Source organism: Camellia sinensis, chromosome 13, assembly GCF_055761805.1.
Source record: "Camellia sinensis isolate YWXY chromosome 13, ASM5576180v1, whole genome shotgun sequence".
Taxonomy (NCBI): Eukaryota; Viridiplantae; Streptophyta; class Magnoliopsida; order Ericales; family Theaceae; genus Camellia; species Camellia sinensis.
In genome coordinates this window covers 111,325,655-111,349,963 of record NC_138973.1, presented here as the reverse complement: position 1 = coordinate 111,349,963, position 24,309 = coordinate 111,325,655, and the positions used below count along the sequence as shown (strand labels likewise).

General features: G+C 37.5%; 1 pseudogene across 1 annotated transcript in view; it reads right to left on the bottom strand.

Moving 5' to 3' along the window:
• LOC114264136 (palmitoyl-acyl carrier protein thioesterase, chloroplastic-like) overlaps positions 1-22,676 on the bottom strand; it is a 41,330-nt pseudogene extending 18,654 nt beyond the window's left edge. The window contains exons 1-5 of the transcript XR_014349404.1: positions 22,531-22,676; positions 21,328-21,439; positions 20,386-21,106; positions 16,963-17,118; positions 4,519-4,685 (exon numbers count right to left, since the gene is read on the bottom strand). The product of XR_014349404.1 is annotated as a palmitoyl-acyl carrier protein thioesterase, chloroplastic-like (transcript). The remainder of the gene's footprint in view (positions 1-4,518; positions 4,686-16,962; positions 17,119-20,385; positions 21,107-21,327; positions 21,440-22,530) is intronic.
• Positions 22,677-24,309: the final 1,633 nt, after the last annotated feature.

Sequence of the window (24,309 nt, the reverse complement as noted above, 5' to 3'; positions counted from 1 at the left end):
GCAAAAGAAGCTCTATGTTGTTTTCCAAGTTGACAAGACTCACAAAGAAAGTCAGACACATGATGATTTGCGAAACTAGAAGGAAATAAATGCTTAAGTAAATGAAATGAGGGATGCCCAAGACGCCGATGCCACAGCCATAAATCAGCGGGGGTAGTAGAAGACGTGGTAGAAGAATAAGCAAGTTTGTCCGGTTGATCTAGGAAGTAGAGACCATTTTCTGCACTACCACTACCAATCGTCCTCCCCGTGACAAGGTCCTGAAAAAGACAATGATCAGGAAAAAACGTCACACTACAATTCAAATCCTGGGTAAGACGACTTAAGGATAACAGATTAACAGAAAACTTGGGAACATGGAGAACAGAAGATAGATGTATGGTAGGAGTGACTTGGACTAAACCTTTTCCAGAAATGGAAGAAACAGTACCATCGGCAATCCTAACTTTGTCCTGACCTGAAGAGGGCTTATAGACAGAGAAAAGATCAGAGGAGCCAGACATATGATCTAAGGCACCAGAATCAATAATCCAAGGCAAAGATTTATGACACAGGAAAGCACAAGGAGAAAATGCTAAGTTACCTGAGCGGGCAAAGGACGAGGAAGCGGTACTGAGAGTAGTAGAAGATCGGCGGTCCAACAATTGGCGCAAAGCATCCTCCAGCTCAGTATCAGAAGCTTGGGTAACAGAAGTAGAATTAGAATCAAGGGTATCAACGGCACTAGACTGATGAGCCCGGGAATAGGAACCACGTCCTCTAGACTGTCCTGACCAACCTCCTCGAGAACCAGACCGATCACCTCGACCCCCGGATGGAGTCCCATGATGCTTCCAACACGTCTCACGAGTATGCCGCGGCTTCTTGCAATAATCACAGAATACAGACTCCTTAGCAGCAGACGGAGGAGGCAGGCTGAGGCCATCTCGAGGAGTAGACAGTAATGCGGAACGGTCAGTAGAGACAGGGGACATCATAGCAGACCGGCGACTCTCCTCATTTTGTACATAGGCAAATGCCTCCTGAAGTGAAGGAAGAGTGTCCATACTCAGAACTCGACCCCTAACTGGATCATACTCCACATTTAGGCCGGCCAAAAATTTAAAGACCCGTTCCCGTGCGATGAACTTCTTGTACTCGACAGAATCAGTAAGGCAAACGGGCTTATAGTCTTCCAGGTGGTCAAGGCGTTTCCAGCCGTTGGTGAGGAAAGTGAAGTACTGAAGAACAGTCTGCTCCCCCTGAAGTGAGCTCTCAATAGAGCGGCGCAACTCAAATGCCTGTGAAAAATTCCCTTTGCGGGAATAGGTAACAGGCACAGCCTCCTAAACGTCCTGGGCAGTCTCCATAGACAAGTAGCCCTCACCAAGTTCTGGAACCATCGAATGGATAAGCCAACTCATAATCAAAGATTCGGTAATCTCCCATTGGTCATAACCTGAGTCAGTGGTACTAGGTGCCTGTATCCTGCCATCAACATACCCCATCTTCCCTCTGCTCTTCAAAAACATAGTCAAACTTTGAGACCATGCTAGGTAGTTCTGACCATTAAATAGAGAGGTGGTGATTTTCAGACTAGGGTTGGGGTTCTCAGTCATGGTAGTAGGTAGAATGGGACTCTCACTCTTTGGTGTTTGAGAAGAAGGGGACACACTGGTGGAATCTGTCATGGATACAATACTACCGAACCCGCAACAAAACTAGTGGCAATCACAAACCCGGAAGGTACTAGTGAGATAACAGGCACAATGACCACTATAAAGACATAACAAAATTAAGAAACTATTTTTTTTTTTTTTTTTTTTTTGGTTTTTTTATATATATATATATATATTGATTTATTTATGTATACATGTATTGGTACGGTGTGATATATATATTTATATATACCAGGCTATATTAGGATATATATATAGTTATATATATATCAAGCTATATATATATATATTTATATATACTAGGGTGTGAGATCATACCACAGTGAGATCACGGGGAGGACGATTGATGAAGGCGACAAAGGAGCTGAGGACGACGAGTGACGAAGACGAGCGACGAGCTGAGGACGACGAGGGCGATGAAGACGAGCGACGAACGGCTGCAGGAGATCGACGAGCTGAGGAGCTGAGACGCAGACGAAGACGAAGCAGATGATCTAATCGGCTGATGAAGACGAAGCGGAGTGACGACGGTGACTGAAGATCGACCCAGCAGATGATCCAACTAGGTACGTTTTGAACCCTAACCCTAGAGGTGTAGCTCTGATACCATGAAGCTTGGGTAACCAGCTTAGGGTATGATAGAATATCACCCCCTATTTATAAATGAAGATTAGGGTTTACAAGAAAGACAATTACAAGATGATCCCTGAGGGCATAAAATGATTACAGACCCTAGTGTAACTTTCGGCTAATATAATATGCTAACACTTTCGGCTAATATAATATGCTAACAATAAATAGACATACAAACAAAGAAGAGAAATATATGTCTGGTTTTGGAGTTATGTATATGCTAAACCAGAACGGCAAGCGTCCTTATCAATCTCCGTGGTGTCGACCTCTTTTCTTATTCTATTTTTTTATGGCCGCTCAAAAATTAGTCAATATAGTGTCTCCTCTGTATGTTTGTGGAATGGTGTCGCGAGGATTGCCTTGAACGGAGACAAATCCCAGGTTTTGAATAATAAAAGTTGTATAGGTTTAATATTCCTTCCACATTCCTAAATTCAAATACGCATATTCGCCTTGCAATCCTCAAACTTCGGGATATAAGAAAAATCGAAAAAATCGCCTAAACCGATTGAACCGGACCAAAACAACTGTATTTGGTCTATTTTTTAATAAGAATTGGTTTGTGCAATTTTTTAATTTAATTTGTTTCCAATTTTTGGTTCGGTATTGGTTTAAGTATCTTATGTACCGAACTAAACCGAAACTAACCGCTTCAACATATATTGTATATATAATATATATAAAATTTAATAATATAATGATATTAATAAGTATAATAAATTATTAATATCAATTAATTAACATTATCATCCCTATAACCTAAGTTGGGATACCCTTATGACATATATATAATCTTTAACTCTTAATTTTCTTCATATAATTTTTAAGTCTAACTTACTATTCTTGAAGCCTTAGCATTTATTATTATTTTTTTGTTTGTATTTTTGTTAATGTAGAAATTGTAAAGTACTTATTAAATTGATGGATTTGACATGTTTGAAATGGTTGACAAATGACTAATTTAATATTTTAATATAAATGAGTGACTATACTAAAAAAATGGCTTAAATTTAAAAGATCCTAAACCAATTAAACTGCACTAAACCGAACCGCTTCCATTGGTACTGTTCGATACAGTTTGATGGGAGAAGTGGTCTGTGTCAGTGTTTAAAATAATAAAACCGACATTATCGATTCAGTGAAAAAATTTACCTAAATACCAAACTGATTATATCCCTACTTAGACCATCCAACTGCAAAATTATCATGTCTGTTCAAAATATCACATGATCATGTATGATTTGTAATTGTGTTTCGTAATTTATTCATTTTATAATTGCGTATAATTTTTAATTGTGTTTTGTAATTTATTCATTTTTTCTTTCTTTATATGAGATAAGTATCCAGTCTTTACTACAACAAATGGCACTTTTGGCGACTAAATTTTTAGTTGCCAAAAGTCGATATTTAGTCACCGAAAGTTTTTGCCAACTAAATTATTTGGTCGCCCGTTTAGTCGTTGAACATTTGTCGGGAAAAGTAAATAGCAACTAAATGTTTTTTAGTAGCCAAAAGTCATAAATTGGGGACTAAATATTTAGTCGCCAAAAGTTTTCAAATAAAATTAATTTTAATTTTCAGCAACTAAAACTTTTAGTTGTGGATAAATTTTAGTCACAATAGTATTACATTTAAGAACCAAAGAATTTAGTCGCCAAAAAATTTATTTATCAATTTTTTTTTTTTTTTTGGCTACTAACTATTTAGTTGCCCAAAGTCTCATTTATTTTTGGCTACTAAATATTTAGTCGCCAAAAACAAATTTATTTTCGTCTTATTTTCTTTTAGCTACTAAACTATTTAATCGCCTAAAGTCTCATATTTTTTGCTACTAAATCTTTAGTCGCTAAAAACCTTTGGTTTCTTTCTAACTACCAAATATTTAATCGCTAAAAGTACTAATTTCCTTTTTGGCTACCAATTGGTTAGTCGCCAACTGCACTTTTTTTTTTTGGCTACTAAACGTTTAGTTGCCAAAACAATACATATGCCTATTTCTATTTCACTTTCAACCATCCAAAATTTGGTCTTTTAATGTAAAATTCTATACAGACCAAATATAATCCAACCCAAAATAATAATTCCATATAAACAAAGAATCACACAAAAACCATATTGTCCATACACAAAAAAAAGACATCCACTAGTAATCTACACCACGCCAATAGTAATATGTTTCATGCCAAAAGTAATCACCATCTCGGATCTAAAGTCTTTGCATCTCTACCTGTCATGCTGCAGCATTTGATCCAGAATCGAAGGAAGAGGGTTTTGGGCTGACCCCAAATCCTCTTAAATATCCCTTCTTCCCAAGCACCTATCTTGATATTTCCTATTGCGTCATCGGTGTTCAATAATGGGAAGACTCGTCCTACACCCTCGCCTGAAATCTCCCTGTCATTGACATATATAAATATACTAGTGAGACGGCCGCACGCCATCTCGTGGCTATTGTTGGTGCCAATTATTATTAAAAAAAAATATTTTTTAAAAAGAGGCACAATTTAAAAAAAAAATAAGAAACATAGTGTGATAACCCTGTTCTATGTTATACTGTTAACCTTTAATTATGCTTGTGATTATGTGCTTAATATGATTTTGGGTGCTACTTATGTGATTATATGTGTTTTTGAATTTATATCTATCCACTGTAAGAAAATGTGTTCTATTTCCTATTATAATTTGAAATTTAAGGCTATAGAGGCGACATAAATCAAAATTGACTGTATTATTATGATCAGCATAATTTTTAGAGCATGCAGTGAAATTTAATTAAAAATTGATTTAGATCAAAATAATTAGATTAAATTCAATTAAACTTGAGCCTTGATTAATTAGCACTAAACCTTGATTAGCCATTTTGATTAGTCAAGCATATATATAGGTTAATCCAAGTGTTTAGACTCATTTTTTAACACTCAAAAATATGAGGAGAGCCATTTTAGAGAGTGAGCCAGCCATTCTAGAGAGAGAGGGAGATCATCTTTGAAGATTTGCTCAAAGGAATTGAGGATTGTGAAGAATAGCTCAAGAATCTACTAATACAAGTGATAATAAAAGCTCTAGGTAAATAATTGAACTCTAATTCATGAGTTTAAGTTCACAATTATGTGAATTCAAAAAGAGTATGTAAATAAATGTAAGAATTGAGTTGAACATGTAGAGATTAGGATCAATGTGTGCATGCATGTGTAAATTTGTTATAGTTCTTCATTTTAGAGCATGAACTAAGTTGTTTAAGTAAAAAAGGGAGTTATTGTGTACATGCATTTATAATCCATGAGGCTATGAACTTGAATTTCATGTGTAAAGAGTTTTAGAAAAGAAATTGGGTTAAAATGAGCATACATGATGAATTCATGATGTTTTGAGCTTCAATTTTGTAAATTGATTATTGAACTCATGTTTAGGGTTATATGGTTGAAGCTTAGTGCTTAATAGGCAAGCCTACACCTTTTGAACATGTGTTTTGAAGCTCACATAGGGTTCTGGAAATCCCAGAATTCGACCGCATCACTCGAGCGGTGAAGTTACCACTCGAGCGCACATCGAAGGCATCCAATATTTTTGCAGACTGTAAGCATTGGCTCGAGCGACCAAAAGGTAGCTTGAGCGAAGGACCGCTCGAGTGATGGATTGTTGGCTTGAGCATAAAAATGAACCATCCAATACTTTTGTAGACCAAGGGGTTCGTTGGAGCAACCAATGCTACACTCGAGCGAAGTGCCTATTTCAGGAAATTTTGAAAAGTAGTTTTATGTTCCAATTTCGTTCTCTTTCATTTCTAAGCATTCTTAGGCACGCATTAAGCATTCTAAATGAATTAAAGAACTAGAAAGAAGACTAAGAAAATTAAGCAAACTAAAGAACGGATTGAATTGTATTATGACCCAATGTGTTGTGAATTATGTAGGGTCAACTGCAAGGACGATTCAACCATCTTACCACAGTAAGTAATATCTTAGTAAAGATAGTTTTGTGTATGTATTATTTTCTAAATGTTACCTATGTGGTAAGTTTCTAAACTTATGAATTTGTACTATGCATGAGTATTCTATCTGTCTAATTCGTAAAGGTGATTGATAAGTATGAAACTATAAGATTGGACCAAAGGTCGTTTTGTATGAATACAAAATGGGCTCAAGGCCGTTTAGTATGTTTGATGAGAATATAAAATGGGCCCGAGGTCGTTTGGTATACTTGACAAGGACACAGAATGGGCTTAAGGCTGTTTAGAATGTTTGATAAGATGGACCTAAGGTCATCTTATATATGTTAATTGAACCGAAAGTCGTTTTGTATGGTTGTTTAAATGGACCAAAGGTCATTTTGAATAAGGAATTGATTAGACCAAAAGTCGTTTTGAATATGAACACGATTGTGAACATGATCATGATTTTGAACATGCGCATGAATGTGAATATGGAAATGATGGACCCTATTCGAAAGACCAATGGTCAAGTGTATATGCCTGAGGTCAGTTTATAAATAAATGTTTGGACCTAAGGTCGTTTTATTTTGATAATAACCTATATGAGTTACACATGAGTAAGATTTATCTATCTAAGAGTCTCATTCTTATGACCTCTTTACTCTGGTATTATTCACTAGGCTATCGCTCACTTCATATTTATATGTATGTAGATGAGTAGAGGGATGTCCAACTCCAGCCTTAGTGGAGATGAGAAAGGAAACTGAGTTTTGTGAAGCTAACCAAGGTCGCCTCACGCACGAGGCTTTTAATTTACTCTTTTAAGTTTCTGTCTCTTTTTTGTCGGTCACTTGACCATATATATAGCGATTCTAGTTTTGACCTGACCCTTGTTGTATCCCGTACTCAGGTTTCCTGGTTTCATATAGTTATTCACATTTTTCTTCCCTTGTATCTCCTTAAATTTGGCTATTGGATTGTTGTGGTTGCGTTTAGGACAGGTTGGTTGCTTAGTTTCCAAACTCTTATTGCCCAGAGTTTTGCTCCTTCGAACGGGCTTTGTGAACTCTCAGTACTTTTGCAGGTCTGCAAAACTACTAGGTGAGTGTATTCTACGCTCGAGCGGGCTCAGCTCAAGTGGCCTTTCTTGCGCTCGAGTGTTGGTTTGTTATCTACGAAACTACTAGGAGAGTGCATTCTGCGGTCGAGCGTCACTTCTTGCACCCGAGCGGACTGTGCGTATATCAGTTTACAGTAGCCTCCTTCTACATCACTTTTTTATCTCTTTTCCTTCCAAAACCCTAGATCTAGAGCCTCTCTCTCTAAAACTCACCTTCTCTCTACATTTTTACCTAGATCCGTTGGTTTCTCTACCCTAGTGTCTTTGGGAAAAAAGTAGAGCATCTCAAGAGCTCCATTTTGATCCGAACAAAAGTCGGTTCCGGCGTCTTTGAAGTTTTCTCCTTGCTTTGCTTGTCTTCTAACTTTGAGGTAGGGACTTTCTACACTCTCCTATAATTTTTAACTTAGTTATTTGTTAATTGTGTAGATAATGTTGTGATGCTGAGGATTTCAAACAAACCTAGGGTTTTAGCTGAAAATCAAAAGAGGGGTTTTCAAATGAAGGTATTGAGAATGGTTGTAGGTGTAGATATAAGGATGTGTTGCGTTAAATTTATTGATTTTGACACGAGGATTGGATTTGGAAGAAATGAGAGTTTTGACCTAAAATGTCTCAATTAATTATTTTGTATAAATAATTGTAATTAGTATTGGAAATATGAAATTGGATAGATGTTTATATAAATGGTGGGGTTTGATGCTTGTTATCTCTCATCTATAGAAATTTGGATAGTTTATCCATTTTGGAGATTGTATATCTGTTTAGAAACATCTGTTTTTGGGCTATCGATAGCTATGATTGTTATAGAAATTACATGAGGATTAGGTGAATTAAAACTAATCTTTTATCAGTTGACATTGAATATGGCTGTATTTTTAATACATTGTATATGTATGAAGTTTGGGAAGATAAATGGAATGTACTCCATGTTTGGGAGAACAAAGGGAATAGACTCCATTGAATTAAGTTGGCATGTGTGTCCAGAGTGAAAGTCCCGAAAACCACGCATGTATACATGGGTGTCGATTCCCACGAACGAAATTTTCGTAAAATGACAAATTTGAAGTATTTGTGTAACGATTATATTGGTTAGAGAACCACTGAGTTGTAGCCTCAATTGGATTGTCTGGATAATAATGGACTTGACTCATAGATTGAGGTGAAATGAATTGTCATGAAATGAATTAAGATAAAATGGCTTGAGATACGCAACTTGGCATATGATAATCTTGTAAAAGTACGAATGATTTTATTATGGGCATTGTATATGCATACCATACTTGTATCTTTGTTAAGATTCATATACTATGATAGATTGTCTCTACTGGGCTTTGCCTCACCCTAGTTGGAAAAAACATTTTCAAGTGCTGATGATATGCCTCCGCCAAAGACTTAGCTTGGGAGGACTGTGAAGCTAAAGGCTCAATTCTTGCTTATTTTGTATTTACTTTTCACAAGCCTAAGGCTTTATTTGAATTGAACTTATGACTCATTTTGTTGTAACCAAGCACGATCTTGGAAAGATGTAAACCATTAGGGCATATGAATATCTGCTTAGCTTCCATTTCTTATTACCTCTTGTAGCACATGCTGTAAATTCAGGATGAACGATTTATGAATGTATATCGCATGGGTCACCTTTTGTATATTAACTCTGTTTATTATTTTATTTATATCATATTGTACTAGTGTTTGGAGTTGGTTTATTGTGATTATTTTGGGGGCGTTCTAACTTGGTATCAAAGCGTACCGGGTTTGAATACTTTAAGTACGTGAGAAGTGGTTAGTACCACAATGGTTTTGTCTTGCTTGATAGAGATTTTAGTATATACGGTGTGCTTACATGATAACATTGCTTATGTGATTATATAGGTATGGGATTTAATTCCTAGGATATTGGTCTACGGGTTTCTAAAAGTCTTGTTAGAAGAGCACTCGATCACTGTTGTTTCTAATCAGAACTCTGGCAACGCCATAGGACGGTCATTATCTAGGAAGGAAATTCGTATTTGTTTACGTGACTATACGCTAAAGTGGAGTGAATTATTGTTGTCCACTGCTTTAGGATGCAAGTGAGTTAACTTTGGCACATTGGTAAATGTGTTAATCGATTCTGTTACCTTCATTAGGATGTCAGGACGTAGACGTGGTGATGGTAGGCGTGGTAGGCCTAGGAGGCATAAGGTGCCTTTACCAGATGAAATTCCGACACAGGAAAAAGGAGTTGGTCAGGCCAATGTGGTTGAACCAATTGGTCAACAAGCCATGAGCGCCTTAGCCCGAAAAATGACCGGAGCATTGCGGGAGTCTATGGACATTTTCAAGGCTAAGAATCAAATCCAGGCCTAAGTAGCTGAGGCGGGGCCGTCTTCCTTGAAGTGGGAGTTTTTCCAGTCGAATCCGGATGAATTTTTAGGTGATCCCCATGAGTCACTGAAGACAGATGAGTGGCTAGAGCAGATAGTGAAAACGTTCGAGATGCTTGGCATCGAGGACAACCAGTTGTGAGTGACTTTGGCATCTTTCCAGTTGAAAGAAGATGCGAGTCAGTGGTGAAAGTATACACGTGGGCGCATTGGGGTGACTTTGAATGATTTTGTCAGCGCCTTCCAGGATAAATTTCTACCTACCACTATTAGGGAGAAGTTGAGAGATCAATTCTCCAAGTTGGTGCAGTTGAACACTCATGTGGCTGAGTTTGAGGCTACATTTACTAGCTTATCGAGGTTCGCACCAAAACTCGTGGCGACTGAGGAGTACCGTTTTTTGGAGTTTGAGAAGAGGTTGAGGACCAAGCTAATGTTCAAAGTGGCCGGGTCAATAATTAGAGATTACGAACGCCTTATGGAAGCGGCGGCTCATCTTGAGACCGTAATGCAAATGGAGGAGAGGATGAGGGGCTCCAAGAGGAGTCAGGATGTTCAGGGGGACAGTAGGAAGCAGAGGGGTTCTAACCCCCAACAGTCCCAAGTAGCACAGTCGAGGTCTACCTTTCCAGTGCCGAGTTCGGATTCTGGGAGATGTGGTCATGGAGATTTCACTTGTTACAAGTGTAGTCAGTTAGACCACAAGTCTCCAGCTTGCCCGTAGAGAGGAAGGCAACGGTTTGCATCGTCTTCGGCTAGTTCTCAAAGCCAGAGTCAAAGGAGAGGGCAGCCGCTCACTTGTTATCAATATAGATAGGCCGGACACATGAACAGATTTTGCCCTCAATTGGATGGCACACCCAATGCATCTGGTTCGAGGCAGACACAGAGCCACCAACCTACACAGTCAGCACAGGCCTCGAGGGCCAATCAATGAGCCTCTTCGGCTCAGTCAGTACATCAAGCTTATGCTCCGAGGGGTGAGCAGATTGAGTAGAGACCTACAGGGCATGTGTATGCTGTTACCGCGCCAGATTTTGTACCCGCGCCTTCGGTAGTGAGAGGTACCTTCTTGTTTTGCAATTCAGTTGCTAATGTGTTGATTAATACCAGTGCATCCCATTCATTTATTTCGTCTGCATTTGCATCGAATTTGGGGTTAGAGTTGGCTCAGTTAGCATCTCTTATCTGTGTAGAATCACTTATTGGTGGTGAAATTGCTTTGAAGCAGAGGTGTCGGGGTTGTGACATAGAGGTTGTCGGTTGCCATCTTCCTTTTGCATTTGTGTTGATTGGCATGTCTAGTTTTTTATATTATTTTGGAAATTGACTGGTTGTCATCATATCGGACTGTTATAGACTGCTACCGTCAGAGAGTTACTGTATATACCTTGAGCGATGATTGCTTTTATTTCTTGGGGGACCGGGTGGATAGAGACTTACCATCAGTGTATGATCCGCGTAGGCAGAGTAAGCTTAGTTGCCTTCTTGCCAACTTCTTGAGTACTGAGTGTGATGAAGTCCGAGTTGAGTTGCCAAGGATAGTTTGCGAATACTCGAATGTTTTTCCAGAGATCTTACTAGTTTACCACCTCACCGAGAGATCGAGTTTTCTATTGATTTAGTGCCTGGCACGACATCGATTTCTATGGCACGGTATAGGTTTGCACCCGCTAAGCTGAGTGAGTTGAAGATTCAACTCCATAAATTGTTGGAGAAGGGTTTTATCCGCCCTAATACTTCGCCTTAGGGAGCACCGGCTCTTTTTACCAGAAAGAAAAATGGTGCGTTGCGACTTTGTATAGATTACCGGAAGTTGAACCAGGTAACCGTTAAGAACAAGTACCCGATGCCTTGTATAGTTGATTGGTTTGATCAGTTGAAGGGGTCTTGTTGCCTGAGATCGGGTTATCACCAGTTGAGAGTAATGGAGAAGGATATCCCGAAAACGGCATTCCGTACGCGGTATGGCCATTACGAGTTTCTAATGATGCCCTTTAGACTAACCAATGCACCGTGTTTATGGATTTGATGAACCGGATCTTCCGTGAGTTCCTAGACCATTTTGTGGATGGCATCTTGATTTACTCACCCTCTAAGGAGAAGCACAAGGAACACTTGCAAGTGGTACTTGAGTTGCTTAGAGCCTATAAACTGTATACTAAGTTTGGGAAGTGTGAATTCTTGTTGAAAGAAGTTAAGTTCTTAAACCATGTGATATCCGGGTAAAGGGTGACTGTAGATTCATCCAAGATAGAGGCAGTACAAGATTAGAAACCACCTAAGAATGCTTTCGAGATTTGTGTTTTTTGGGGTTGGCCGGGTACTACGTAAATTTGTGAAGGATTTCTCTAAGCTAGCCTCACCATTGACTAGACTAACGAGAAAAGGGATCAAGTTTCATGTGGAGTGAGACTTGTGAGAAATCTTTTCAAAAATTTAAGGTTAGACTTACTACTGCTCCAGTTTTAATTATTCTAAAGAGAGGTTTGGGCTATTCAGTGTATTGTGATGCCTCACGGGAAGGTTTGGGTTTTGTATTAATGCAAAAAGGGAAGGCAGTAGCCTATGATTCGCGGCAGTTGAAAGCACATAAGAGGAACTACCCTACTCATGACCAACAATTAGCGGCTGTGATTTTTGCCTTAAAGATTTGGAAGCATTATCTGTATGGTGAGAAGTTTGAAGTATTTTCTGATCACAAGAGTCTAAAGTATCTGTTTACACAGAAAGACTTGAATCTGAGACAGTGGCGGAGGATGGAATTCATAGAGGACTATGACTTTGAATTACATTATCATTCGAGAAAGGCCAATGTTGTGGCCGATGCATTGAGTAGGAAATCTATTAGCAATGTGGCTTGTATTGCCATCCGGGATGGGAGATGTTGGGTGCTATTGGAGAGTTTGACTTGCAACATGGCGAGTCCCTTGAGTCTGCAACCTTATTTGCGGTAGTTGAACAACCTATACTTATGAACCGAGTGATAGAAGCACAGAAAGGTGACCTTGAGATAGAATCCCTCCGAGAGAAGATTTCCAGTGGGAAGGTAGAAAGAAGCTTGAACATGTACTCCGACTCGAGTGTTAGATATCTTGACCGTCTCTTCGTGCTAGAGTCTTGCCGAGAAGAGATACTTCGAGAGTTTCACCATTCACGCCTTTGGTGCATCCAGGAGGCACAAAGATGTATCACGACCTTTGTCGCCAGTTTTGGTGGAGGGGGATGAAGAAAGATGTGGCCGCGTTTGTGTCAAGGTGCCTTACTTGTCAGCAAGTGAAGGCCGAGCAACAGAGGCCAGCGGGTTTATTGTAACCCTTGCATGTAGCCGAGTGGAAGTAGGAACATGTCACGATGGATTTTGTTGTGGGCCTTCCAAGGACTCAACGGGGTAGTGATGCCATTTGGGTGGTAGTTGACCGGTTGACTAAGTCGACGCACTTTATACCTATGCGTGTCAGTGACTCGGTAGATTATCTTGCCGACCTTTACATTAGGGACATAGTGAGGTTACACAGGGTCCCATTGACGATTGTTTTGGACAGAGATTCGCATTTTACAGCTCGGCTATGGCATAGCCTACAGAGTGCCTTGGGCACAAGATTGACTTTTAGCACTGCGTATCATCCTCAGACTAATAGGCAGTCCGAGCGTACTATTCAAATCCTTAAGGATATACTTCGGGGTTGTGTCCTTGACTTTAAGGGTTCGTGGGAGAGGCATTTGCCCTTAGTGGAATTTACCTATAATAATAGCTTCTAGTCAAGTATTGGCATAACACCATTTGAAGCCTTGTATGACCGACCGTGTAGATCTTCTGTGTGTTGGGCAGAGGTGGGTAATGCACCAATGTTGGGTCCAGAGTCAATCCAGGAAACGACGGAGAAAGTTGCACTTATCCATAAGAAGTTGGTTACTGCCCAAAGTCGTCAGAAAGTTATGCCGACCGTAGGAGGAAACCTTGTTTTTTGAGGTAGAAGACCATGTCTTCTTGAAGATATCACCTAGGAGAGGTTTGATGAAATTTGGAAAGAGTAGGAAGTTGTCCCCTCAATTCATTGGACCTTTTTGAGCGAATTGAAGAAGTAGTTTATCGTTTAGCCTTGCCGCCATAGCTTTTCAGGATTCATGATGTGTTTCATATTAGCATGCTTCGGAAGTATGAGCCGGATCCATCGCACACATTGGATTGAACCGACTTAGAGGTAGATGAGTATGCCTCGTATGAGGAGAGACCGGTGAGAGTCTTGGATACTCGGGACCAAGTCTTGCGAGGCAACACAATTTCCTTGGTTAAGGTATTGTGAAAACATCACGGGGTTAAGAAAGCAACTTGGGAACGTGAGTTGGAAGTCCATGAGAAGTATCCAGACTTATTTGTTGATATTTGAACATATATTGGAATTTTAATTATGTTAATGAAATATAAAAGCATTGTATATGTTTTGAAAATATGAAAACGTTGTATATATGTTATATATGTTTTGGAAACACAGGTTTAATGTGAACATTGCATATGTTTTGAAAAATGTGAATTGTATATTCAATACTAAGAAATTGTTCATCTTGTTTATGAGAATGGATGACCGGGGAATAGGTCATGATGATGGAATTGATTGATGATCATTATGGTAATTTGTTTAAGCATAACTTTAAAACTTGATTTGAAATGTCGAAGACGAAATTGCTTAAGGGGGGGAGGTTATAGCGATTCCGATTTTGACCCGACCTTTGTTGTATTCCGGACTCGGGTTTCATGGTTTCATGTAGTTATTCACATTTTGCTTCCTTCGTACCTCCTTAAATTTGGCTATTGGATTGTTGTGGTTGCGTTTGGGACAGGTTGGTTGCTTAGTCTCCAAACTCTTGCTGCCTAGAATTTTGCTCCTCTCAGGCGGCACTTCTTGCACTTGAGCAGGCTTTGTGAACTCTCAATACTTTTGTAGGTCTGCAAAACTACTGGGAGAGTGTATTCTATGCTCGAGCGGTTCTTTCTGCGCTCGAGCGGGCTCAGCTCGAGTGGCCCTTCTTGTGCTCGAGCATTGGTCTGTTATTTGCAGAACTACTAAGAGTGCATTCTGCGCTCGAGTGTCGCTCGAGCGGAACAACATATTGTGTCGGATGCTCGTACATCACTTCTTGCGCTCGAGCGGACTGTGTGTGTATCAGTTCGCAGCAGTCTCCTTCTACATCACTTGTTCATCTCTTTTCCTTTCAAAACCCTAAATCTAGAGCCTCTCTCCAAAACTCACATTTTCTCTACATTTTCACCTAGATCCATCTCAAGAGCTCCATTTTGATCCGAACAAAAGTCGGTTTCGACGTCTTTGAAGTTTTCTCCTTGCTTTGCTCGTCTTTTAACTTTGAGGTAGGGACTTTCTACACTCTCCTATGAAGGATTTCAAACAAACCGAGGGTTTTGATTTAAAATCAAAAAGGAGTTTTCAAATGAAGGTATTGAGAATGGTTGTGGGTGTAGATATGAGGATGTGTTGTGTTAAATTTGTTGATTTTGACACAGATTAGATTTGGAAGAAATGAGAGTTTTGCCCTAAAATGTCTCGATTAATTATTTTGTATAAATAATTGTAATTAGTATTAGAAATGTGAAATTGGATAGATGTTTATGTAAATGGTGGGATTGGATGCTTGTTATCTCTCACCTATGAGAATTTGGATAGTTTATCTGTTTTGGAGATTGTATATCTGTTTAGAAATATCTGTTTTAGGCTATCAGTGGAGGATAGTTATGATTGTTGTAGAAATTGTATGAGGATTAGGCGAATTGAAACTAATCTTTTATCGGTTGTCATTGAATATGGCTGTGTTTTTAATGCATTGTATATGTATGATGTTTGGGAGGAGAAAAGGAGATGTACTCCATGTTTGGGAGAAGAAAGGAGATGGACTCCATTGAATTAAGTTGGCCTATGTATCCAGGATGAAAATCCCAAAAACCGTGTGTGTATACATGAGTGTTGATTCCCTGCGAACGAAATTTTCGTAAAATGACAAATTTGAAGTGTTTGTGTAATGATTGTATTGGGTAGAAAACCACTGAGTTGTAGCCTTAGTTGGATTGTCTGGATAATAATGGACTTGACTCATGGATTGAGGTAAAATGAATTGTCATGAAATAAATTAAGATAGAATGGCTTGAGATATGAAACTTGACATATATAATGATCTTGTAAAAGTACGAATGATTTTATTATGGGCATTGTATATGCATATCATACTTATATCTTTGTTAAGATTCATATACTGTGCTAAACTGTCTCTACTGGGCTTTGGCTCACCATACCTGAGAAAAACATTTTCAGGTGCTGATGACATGCCTCTACCAAAGACTTAGCTTGGGAGGACTGTGGAGCTGAAGGCTCAATTCCTGCTTATTTTGTATTTACTTTTCACAAGCCTAAGGCTTTATTTGTATTGAGCTTATGACTCTTTTTGTTGTAACCAAGGACGGTCTTGGAAAGATGCAAACCATTAGGACATATGAATATCTGTTTAGCTTTCATTTCTTATTATCTCTTGTAACACATGCTGTAGATTCAGGATGAACAATTTATGAATGTATATCGCATGTGTCACATTTTGTATATTAACTTTAATTAATGAAAGCTTATTATTTTATTTATATTACATTGTACTAGTGTTTGGAGTTAGTTTATTGTAATTATTTTGGAAGTGTTACAGTATATGTAAATATTATAAGTTATCAAGGGATGACTGAATGATCTTGGAATATGTATTCTGTAATTATCTGTGGTGTGAGTTATTATATATGGGAAATGTTTTTGTTATGCCACATAAACACAGCTCATTGGACAAAAATTTATTATTTTGCATCCGCTTTTGGCACCCTATTATTATATATTATTGGATTTTTGTCTAAGGCCATAGGTAGTTTTATGATTACTGGCCGGTTATGATCCTAACCTATAGTGGCGGATTCGGGTCATGACACATAGCTCTATTAAAATTGTTCTCATAATTGTTTGTTGTTATTTTTACTACTTTCTTAGTTAAATTCCAAGGGCTTAACCTTCATAACAGAGAATTCAATATCTGTCTACAAGTTCAGGTGAAAGTAATATGCCTGATGAAACAAATTAAACAAGTAAATATAGATGGCCAAAAACAAAAACAAAAAACTTGGGAAATTTTTTTTTTTTGCTAAACAATAAAATCTTAGAGCATGTACCCTTGTTTGGAAACCCCTTCAATTCCAGAATCTACACATACCTTGCTTATTTTAACTGCTTTGCTATATCCATTGGGGAAACATTCCAGTCTGTAATAACTTTGCTATATCCATTTTCAGCTATATGTATGCTAACTCCATGCCGTCTGTAATATCCCTTTGAGCCACACTAGAAACCACCTGAGCAGCCACTTTTGCTTCAATTCAAGTAAAGCAGCCACTATATGCATCAGCCATTGTGAACATTTAAAACAAAACCACATGCCAACATAGAAAGGCATTTATAAACCAACCTATACTCAACCACAAGCAGAGCAAAAAGACAACCAACTAATGTTCCCAAAGTCTGCCTCACAAATTCAATGGACAAGATTAAACAGATAGAACAAACAAATCAATTAGATCAAGTCTACCACTGCCACTAATTGCAGCCCCGTAGTAGCCCAAGTACACCAAGACAAAGACACCTACTATTTCCCCTGACACTCAAATGAACCAAAAAAACATGCCAACCACAAGACAAAGCCAATCACGATTTTTAAAGCATCATGTATTATTTTCATATAGCCTTGAGCATTTGAGTAAAAATGTTGAACATGATTAGATGTCAATTGATAAATGTATAAATAAATAAAAACTCAAATCTCCTAAACTACCAAATGTATAAATTAATACATGCAGCAAGTAAATACATATACATTCACTTTAAGACTACATAAATATTTATGTTAAAACAAGGGCAGCAACCAAACAAAAGGGGAAATTCTGTTAGTGTTGCTGAATCAACATCTAAAACTGAATTTTTGTTACAAAAAGGAGATAGTAAAGCACGGTAAAACCTAGTTTCATATATACATTTTTATTTCCATTTCAATAGCTAGTTCAATGAATTTTTAGACTTACAATGCGTTTGGATAAAGAAATTGCTCTTTGGACAAATAAGCTTTAAACTTCTAGCTAGTAGAGAGTTTAATGAAACTTTAAACTTGGTTATTAGAGTGTTCAATGAATTGTCAAGGCATCTTAAATGTCTTCAAATTGTCACTTAGCAGTGCTCTTCCTTTACAACTCCTCATTTGAATTATTCTTTTTGCTAGGTAAGAGTTCAATGAATGAGGGTCTTGGGTGGTAATGATACAATGTAAATCAGAGTTGAAATTGGTAAGGTTTTTGATGATGGTTGGTGGGCTTTACAGAGGTGGGTTTATGTCATATATAAGCATATGGTAGAGAATTAGAGAGAGAGAAGCATAGAATTTTTATATGTAAAGTAGGTTTTTGAATTGGGTTGTTTTGTATTATCAGAGAAGTGGAAAATATTTGAAGTTTCAGAAACTTTTGATTAATCAAAGCAGAGTACTATGTTGTAAAGTAGAGCCAAAAACAGGGCATGCACTAATATTTCAAGTTTCAGTTTGAGAAGTTTCATTGTCTCTCTCTCTTTCATGTGAGTTCATGAATCTATCTTTTATTGTTGGGTACACTTTTCTTGGCTCTTTCTTTTCCTTCATATGTTTTTTCTAGTTTCCAGGTGTTACCTATTTCGCTCTCTCTCCCTCTCTCTAACTTTTGAATTCTGAAAACTGTGAAGGAGAAAGTTGTTGATCCAATTGCCTTAATTTTTCTTTTTTTTCTTTTTCAACTTGTTAGGACTCTGTGCAACCATAGTAGTAAAATGTTGATTTTTCTTTGCTTTTCAAAAAGAACTATATTAATGTAATTTATAGAAAATTTAAAATTTAAAAAAAATTAAAAATTAAAAATTTTAAAAAAAAATTGTGCCTTTCTTGCATAATAGTGATTCTATTCAAAATGAGGCTGCTAGCTTTTATTTGAAAGTCACATTTAGATTTTTTATTTCCCTCTTTTATTGCATGTTGATCCATGATTTGTTCAATTCTAAGAATTTTAATAATGGGTTAAAGTTAATTTCATCTTTGTTCAATTAAGAGGTTTTTTTTTTTGGCAGCATAAAATGATAAAAAAATTAAATTACAAATGAAAAGTAGATTGACCATTACCAGTGACATATTTAATGAAAGGCTAACCCATCATTGGATTCTAATTATGTTTTTTGGGCCTCTAAATCATCTGCCAATTAAGGTTCTTTACTACCTTCACAATCTGATTTTGGTGATGGATTGTTTGCATTAGTGAGATGTGGATTTGTTGATTGAAAACTTTTTCCTTTGGCAATTCAATTTTCACATTACAAGTATGCACGTATAGGTATTCTGTGTAAGCATGCATACATGATTGCTCTCTCTTTTATTGTGTTGTAATTTGTATTTCATCTCAATGGTTCCTCTAACTATTTTTATATGTGAGAGGGATCATTGCCCTTGTTTGAGTAGTCACGAAGTGTACCAGTGTTGCAACCCTAACTATCATTTACTGTTTCAAGGACTCTCATTCTATTTCATGTGATGAACCAGAAAAGATGTCCATTTAGATGTATTTTTAAAATTTTCCGTTTGCTGGAATTTCAGGTGTGGAATGTTGTTCTAGGTGTAATACAACAAAGGCTTTAGCTTATCTTCATTTGCAGTAGTCTATTGTCTTGATTAATCTAGATGAGATGCCACGATGTATATAGTATCAAAATAATATTTCATTGACTTGGCTAATAGGCATTCATTTGGGTGCTCCCTATATAAATAGAGATTTAACGGACAGTTGATGAGTACAAAGCCTTATATATGTGCTAACTTCATTTAATGTGTGGCATTCGCATTTTAGTGCATATTTGAGTCATTCAAAATGATAGGTCTTATTTTTTCCCTCATATTCTACCTTGACTAAAAGCAGTTCTCATAGTTTCTCTTTTGTATTCATTTATAGTGGCCTCTAACAAGACTACACTTTGCACCGAAAAAGGAGGCAACATTCTACAAACTAGGAATGTTGTTAGCCAATAGAAATCTAGGAATGAGTATAAAGAATCAGGTCAGAAACATAAAAACAAAAGTTAACAAAGAAAAATGTAAATTCAAAGAGACAAGTATTCAGACAACTAAACATTATGCAGTGCTCCCATTCCTTTTCGTTTCAATTTTCTTATCCAAACAAATTTCAAAATTCATTCTATCGCCACTAATATTTCTAAGAATTTTCAATTTATCCACTCCTTTTTCATCACAATGTATATAATCTTTGTTCAAATGCAACAAACAAGGCTGCCAGTTATAGCTCAAAACAAAATGTTTATACAAAACAATATCATGAAGCACTATGAATTAATGATCATGGCTGTTCAATCCCAACAGCCTGTATATGTGTGTGTGTGTGTGTGAGAGAGAGAGAGAGAGAGTGAACTCTAAAATGGATCACACAATAATGTCAATCCATCTACATTGGGGAGATTTTCAAGTCCCAAAACTCTTTTTCTGACTTTTCAAAACAATAATGTCAATATTTGAATTTTTCTATAAATTTTAGTATCATATGAATAAAAATGTTCTTACCAAATAGTAGAATGACCATCTCAAGGCTGCAAGAGGCTTGTGAGCCGTGAGACCATGTTGTTCAAATGATTGAGTTGTTGTGCCTCCCGAGTTTTTTTCCCATCTTTGGCTTGTTTCATCAACTCCACTCTCTCCCTCATCTCTCTTGCGCTCCTCTCTCTCCCTCATCAACTCTTCATGATCTCGTTGCCACTCCTCACGAAGAGCCTCCATCTCAGCTCTCATTGCATCCATCTGTTGATCACGAGCACGTGCCGCAGCAGCAAATGTGGAAGAATGTTGTGCGATTTCTTGTAAAATTCTGAGAAATCCAGCTCTTTCTCTTCTACCCCGTTAATTTCAAATAACAAGTGTGGTAAAAAGTATTATTCATAACTAATATGCAAAAGTGATTAAATCAACATTAAATTAAATGAAAAAATTCATTTGGTTGGTTAGCTGCTGCCACAAGCCATCAATAATAAAGTATTATCAAAACAAATTATTATTCCAACTCTGCTCTTATCAAAACAAACCAATGCCATACCAGCTTGGTGGGTTAGCCGCTGCCACAAGCCATCAATAATAATAGTCACCTGGGTAAATTTGCACAAAAGAGTAAGTAAGAAGAAAAAAACAGCTAAGCAAAAATTTCCAATTGATGATTTGAATATAGTTTAGCTAAGTTCCTAGTCTTCCAAACTTTCACCATTGCCATTGCTTACTCTAAAACATAAAACACCTGCATATCAAAATGATCAGAAACAACATAATAGTGGAGTGAGAATAATATTTTAAAATGTCTAATTGATCAGCTATATGTATCTTTTTTCATAATTTCACTATCTAAAGAATTATACAGTTAATTAAATTAATATATACATATATATATATATATAGAAAAAATATTGAATTTATCAATAATACTAATCTGATGCCACTAACAGGCAGTCTGGCGCTTACCCCAAAAAAACAGGGAGCTAGTGAGTGGTCCTTTAATTTGAAGGGACACTGCAAGTGTTCATTGATTGCATGCTGATTTGGCTTTTTCTTTGGGAATGGCCCATTTCACTACCTTGCAAGTCATAATCATTGGCTTTATTAAAGTTAAAGAAGATGGGGGAATAAATAAAAGCAATGCAAATCCCAAATCTTCCCAAGATGGTTTAGTTCACTGTTGAGAGAATTTAATTGAATCGTATAGTTGAAATGATACTAAATGCTAAGGGAGGGAGATTATGTGGAATTCCTAATTCATCACAAAGAGAATGAGATTGATATATAATGTATAATTTTATTAATAAATTGAATATAACAGCAAAATATTTAAATCTTTGCACATAAATATATGTATGCATGCATATGAAGTTAAATTTGTCCTTACAAACCCCTTTAAATGTGCCATTGGCATGAAATCTAAATTTGTTGTTAGATAGTGACCATAGGTCATGCGATACATTATGCATATAATTAAATAAAGATTGTATCCTTCAATTATGTGTCAAGACGCAGCAAATCTATCATACTTGTATCAATTTTATGTCTTATCATCAATCTTGTAGATCTTTTACACTTTCCTTTTTTATTTATTTATTTTATATATTGTAGATCTTTACATGTGAACATGTGATGCAACATTCAAAAGAAGTGAATGTTTTGAGGGAACAATAGTTCATCTATTTAGAGACAGTTTTCAGAAAGGATATCAGTCTCTTTTGGCACCTTTGGTCTGCCAATTGGAACCATCAATATTTAAACAGAAGATTTCTTCAAAATTAAGACCCCATTAACATGTGCCATAAAAAATTCTTATTGTCAACCTCAATGCTTTCAAACAATGGATTAGGGCTTTGAATACATACACAATCAAGGAGTAGCCATACATGCAAAGACATACACAATCAATGGATTAGGGCTTTGAAACTAATGACAGAGAACGGAAAAAGAGGGGGAAATGTATCAAACGACTAAAATCAAACCCATATTTAGGACATCAAACCCATAGAACTTCAGAAATCAAACCACAACAGCCAAACCCATTTCACAAATCAACAGGAAATTAAACTGAATCAAGCATATAAAACCCTAGAGCAACAGTCAGAAAGGGGGAAATAGAGGAAGAGAGAGAGAGAGAGAGAGATCGAAATCCAGAGACAGAGAGAGAACCTGTGATCTGCGGTGGTGGCGGTGGTGATTTACGGCGGCGGCGGTGTGCGACGTACGGTGAGCGACGGTGGTCTGCGGTGCGGTGAGGTGAGGTGGGGTGAGGTTTGGTGGTGAAGGAGAATCTGTGTGCGAGGGAGAATAATCTGTTTTTGTCTAAACAGAGAGCGCCAATATCAAATAATTTCCCTCTAAAATTTACACACCTTTGGCGACAAATTTGGTTTTTTGTCGGCAACTGGTAATAATTGGGGAGTGAAACATTTTGCTGCCAAAGCTTAATCAACGGTGACTAAAATATTAAGTGTCAAAAATATTAATTTGGTGACTAATTTTTTTTTATCAGAAAAAATGAATATATAATGACTAAGTTTTTTTTTTAGTCACCAAAACTTAATATTTATCAACAAAATTGTTTGGTCGCCAAAGAGTAACCATAAAATATGATTGTTATTTGGCAACTAAATTTCCTTTTGTGGCCAAAAAATATTATATGACAACTAAAAATAAATTTAGTAGCCTAAAATCTACACTAACAGTGACTAATACTTTTTTAGTCACCTATTATGGAATATTTAGGTGCCGCTTGGTAACACTTACGTTTTCAGTTTTCAGTTTATATTTACAAAAATTTTAAAAACTCAAATAAAAACTTGTTTGATAAATTTTTGATTTATAAATCAGTGGTCTCAGTTTATAAATTTGGCCAAAAAATGTAAACTCAAAAAATGTGTTTCCGTTTTGAGTTTTGAGTTTTTTTTTTTTTTTTACCACCCAACACTAGCCACCACCCGCCACCATTTTCCACCACCTTCTTCCGCTACCACCACCCACCCCCCACCACCACCCACCTGCCACCACCACCACCACCCCCTACCGCCACCTACCACCACCTGCCACCCATCCGCCGCCACTACCCACCACCCGCTACTACCACCGCCACCGCTACCGCCCCACCACTAGGAATGGCAACGGGCCGGGGCGGGGCCGAGGACCACACTCCCCGTCCCCGGTCCCCGATCCCCGAAGGTTAAAATATCCCCGTTCCCGTCCTCGATCCTCGGCGGGGAAACTCATCACCCCCCGTCCCCGTCCCCAACGGGGATCGGGTTTCCCCGACCCCGAAAAATCCCCGAGGTTTTTTTTGTTTTTTTTATTTTGTTCAAGAACAACAAATCAACATAACATATCTGAGTACCAACAATCATCATCAATAGATTTAAATTAAAAAAAAAATAATCTGAAAAAAAATATATATATGTTTTCATCATCATCAATAGATTTAATTTTTTTTAAAAAAAAAACAATCTGAAAAATATATATATATATATATATATGTTTTCATCATCATCAACAGATTTAAATTAAAAAAAAAATTCGAAAAAAAAACAGATGTACCAACAATCAGATCAAAGCGAGAGAGAGATATAACAGATCTGAGAGACCGTGGCTGTGGCGAGATCGACAGTGGCTGTGGCGGTGGGTTCGGTGGTGGTGAGAGAGAGACGGACCGTCTACGGTGGTGGTGGTGGCGGTGGCCATGAGGAATAGAGAGAGACGAAACCGAGGTGAGGAGAAGAGAGAGGGAGGTCGGGGCCAGCGATGGTAGTGGGACACGGCGACTGTGAGAGTGAGAGAGTTGAGAGAGAAGAACGAGAGAGTGAGTGAGAAGAATGGGAGAGTGATAGAGTTGAGAGAGAGAGAGTGAGAGAGAAGCACGACAGAGTTGGAGTGTTGAGAGAGAGTGAGTGAGTCAGACAGACAGATATAAATGATACACTA